Here is a 4,355-nt window from a genome sequence, read left to right as displayed (position 1 = left end):
TTTGTGTATTTTTGTGCGAGCACTGTAACTTGAGTCAGAAAACATATCTACATCATTTCATTCTGCTGCTGTGAAATATGCTGGATTTTTTTGTAAACAGCAATAACTGAGGTTTCTTCAGTAAACTAAAAAGACAATACTCAAGTGTCTGACAGAGGTAAGCATTAATTCTTTGACACAAACACACAAAAAAAAGTTTACATTTGCATATGTCAAGGTCCTTTAAAAAGTTGTAAATTTTAAAACAAACATCTGTAACCGTCATAGGACAGTTGCACAGTCCACAAACCTAACAGAGGCCAAGTGGATAAGACGATTGAGGATTGTCAAATAAGGTGTCTTGCGTTTTTTTCCATGTGTAATGTAAATACGAACCACTGTCCTTTAAAAAGACCTCCTTGAAGGCATCCCTAATTTAAGCAAATAGCCCTTGCATGTTTGCCTTGATTTATTGTATAACAACTCGTGGATAACAGCGTTTTTCTGTTTGTTAAATATAACACTTTAAAACAATTTTGGATATAGTTTGGAAGGCCGATTATTGGTGATTCAGCGTTTGTTGCACGATCATAATATAAATACCTATGTCTTTCTTAATCCATTCACTACAAGATTGCGTAATCAAGTTGATCACTAATTAATTAATTTTCTTGATTTTGTATCATCAAATTCTGATGCGTGTGTAATGTGTCAACCGTGATCCACTTTATATTGTTTATATTTGCGAGATCCATTGAGTGATTAACTCTTTCATGTCTGTAGTCTGTTACTTTAAAATAGGAAATTCAGGCTTATTTTCCGTCACAAGGCTTGCTTAGTCATCTTGGAAATGACAGTTTCAGCAGATGGTTTAAGCCCTCTACTTTCAGGGCAAACGCACCAATGAAGGCTGATTTGAATCACATATTTTCCTAATTGAGATGAAGAAAATAAGTGCTGTGCGGTGAAGACAACACGTGTTAAATCGCAGATGGAGAGAACTGGCAACAACCTTGAAGTACCTGAAAGAAACATAACTATAGACCTAGTTATTTAGCATTCAGTAAATACGTTTGCATTGGATAGTGATAGTTGCGGTAAAATATCCGAGTTGGACATCAGACACTTCATGATTGTAGAAGAATAAGTTGGTAACAGAGTAAAGTGCATCTTTTTGTGCAGTATCGTAGTTAAAAATAATTATTGAGCAATACAGAAAATGAGTAAACCTGTGTTGTTGAATTTTTACACCCAGAACTTTAATTTCACCTGTGTTTTTCAAATAAGTAACACATTAAGCAACATGTCGGTCCATTCACTGACAGTCAGACGGCGTCATTCACTGTTGACGAACGATATACAGTTTTTAAAATAATATTCTTTTATCATACTCTCTATATATCTCTGGCTGCCCGGTGAAATCGGATTTTGCAGGCTAAGCGAAAAAGAAAATAAAAGAGTTGACACTTAATAAGTAGCTTAGATTTTGTCCTTTTCAAGATGGAATATAAAAATCTGAAAAAAGGTAATAGGTGAACAAGACGTTATTGAGAAAACTGCGATGGGAATAAATCATGTATAAACTCAGACAGAAGAAAAAGACAATTAAATATATCGAGAACTGATAGTACCTGTCAAATGCATTAGTGATTTACAAAAAAAAATTAGTTCCATCTTCGTGGTTGAGGAAATATAGGAAACTGATAATGAAAGTAAGGGAAATTTGCACCTCATTGAAGAGTGATTGCTATTCCAAAAACGAAATGCATGAAAATTAACACAGTTTAGTTTAGCTTTGACTGATAAATGAGGTTACTTTTTTGCTTAATTTTACTTTGAAAATTATAAAATATGGACCAAATAAATCGGTATGATGGCGCTAAAAGTGATAAAAAAAATAGCATCAGAAATTGCTTCAAAAAATATATTCCCATAAATTGTGCTAGTAAAATTGATCTCGGCACTATAATATTACCCAAGAGTGTAATTTGCAATCAGTTCCGGCAGAGGTTGGGCCACATGCCCGAGTGCTTTGGTGATTATACTATTCAACTCCTGTTTACTGAGCTAATGGCATGGTAAATTTGAAAAAAAAATGGAAATTTCGCCAAGAATTTGAATTTTGATGCTCAGAATTGTTGAATGAAACTTCTATTATTAATGTAGATCTCATCTTCTATCATGGAATTCTCTTCCATACAGCTGTACTATATACTAATTGTACTTAGAATAACTTTGGGTGGTTGTCCAGGGTAAAATTCTTTATACCATGTAAGGTTATATGGTATTTTTCTGTTTTCGGGACTGGATTTAGAGATGTATGTATGTATACAGGAGTCCCATAAGTCTGTAAATATTTTGAAAATTCATAAAAATTGAAGGAATAGGTAGAATTAAACGCAGTTTGCAAAAAAGTTATTCTTGTGAAAAGAATAGTAAAACATTTCGTCGATAGAGGGCGCTGCATGAAAGCAAATAACACATTTCAAAGAAATCTACATTTATTTGTATGCAGACAAATGTTTACAAGTGTATCAATTTTATTCTATGTGTCCGCCATCGCCTTACAATATGCGAGCGAGTTACAACACTGTTTAACTGCAGCGTTTAGCATATCCGAATGGATGCAAGTATTTCGTAACGAATGGCGTCCTTTAACTTCATCAAAGAAGATGGGCTATTACGGTACACAATGAAGTTGACATAACCCCAAAGCGAAGAATCAAGTGTTATTTAGAACGGTGAGCGAGAAAGCCACTTATTTCTATAGTGACGGCTAATTAATCGCTTTTCGGTGAAAGTTCTTAGAAATACACTTCTGTTGTGATATGACGAGGTGCCCCGTCTTGCGTGAAGGACATTATGTTCCAGTAAGTGCTGTGTCACTTTCTACTGCAGCAGTTGCAAGTAACAATTTCCAAGCCAGTTTTGGCACAGCGCTCTTCAAGGAAAAAACGACCCACACCAAACAGTTAAACGTGGTGAAGGGGCTCCTCAGTATAGGCACGTGGGTTCTACTTTGCCCAAATTCTACAGGTATGGGTGTGGATTGTTCCATGGAATGAAAAATAAGCCTCATCTGTCCGCAAGCTATTCGGAAGCCGTTAGGGATAGTCAGCGATTTTCGACAAATATCAATTTGCGAATTCGTATCGCTTTTCTTTGTCATTTTGGCAGGAACTGGTGGACTTGCAGAGGTAAACTTTTAAAACACTATGAAGGATGCGGAAGAGCGATGTCTTCGGTATACAAATGTTCCTTGGCACATCTCGTGCGCTACTTACTGCACTCGTTGATTGTTCCTTTAGAGTGCCAATCTGCGAAGCCACATCGGAAGTACGGACCTCTGATAAACTTGGTGCACCACTACGAAGGCGATGATACAAACTTACCGTTTTTTCTAAACATCGTACCAGAGAAGTCTGTCTGTCAAGAGGGATTGGACCTGAAACTTTCTTCCATCCTTTATGTGTCCGAAACGTTGTATCAAAAGCTTCAGTCGGCCATTCTTGGCTGAGGTAAAACAACTTCACTAATAACGCTTTATCCACTAATGTCAGCATCACAATTAAAACTTAATGTACGAGCAAATAGGGAAAAGGTCAAAAATTGATCGTAAAACCTGCAATTTAGGACTCTACATATTTCTTGTTGCTGCGTCTGTGCGACGCCCTCTATCGGCGAAAATTTTAACTATTTTTTCCTTTATGGGAATAACATTTTGGTAAATCGCGTACAATTCTACCAATTCCTTCCATTTTTACGAATTTTTAAAATATTTACAGACTTATGGGACACCCTGTATACGTTTGTATACGTGTGTATACACATAGATACATTTCTGAATCCGGTCCCGATAACAGAAGTGTACCGGTTATATTCGGTCTGGCAAAGACTCACGAAGGTTTCAAAAACCTTTTATTAAAATGAACTTCTAACATAAAGGGCACGGCTTGTGCTTTACAAATAGCAGCTACTTGTAGCGATGTAAATTAAATAATAACAAACGGATAAACGTTGATTAGTAGTCTTATAACTACACAATTAAATAACTGTACTACACACTGCCTCAAATAATTTAAAGTTTAAATATCGGCTGCAAGGGAACCTAAAGCTTAGATATTATATTTATTAATTATTTAGCTAGAGCTGACAGAATTCTAACCACACTACGCGAATGCCAGAAACTTCATATCTATAACATTATCTGGGTGGGACAGACGAAGCAACTACATATAACACTAACTGTGTCGGGCAAACACAGTTAGTATTATATATAGTTAATATTGTTGCGTGCGTACGGGTTCGTTATGAAATGAATGCACAAGTCCGATGAAAAATGAACCAAAATTTATTATTATCACATCAAAAATGCT

The sequence above is a fragment of the Stegodyphus dumicola genome, chromosome 3 (assembly GCF_044657685.1).
Source record: "Stegodyphus dumicola isolate Sdum_Otavi_A_Nest chromosome 3, ASM4465768v1".
NCBI classification, from domain to species: domain Eukaryota; kingdom Metazoa; phylum Arthropoda; class Arachnida; order Araneae; family Eresidae; genus Stegodyphus; species Stegodyphus dumicola.
This window is presented reverse-complemented; position numbering follows the sequence as displayed.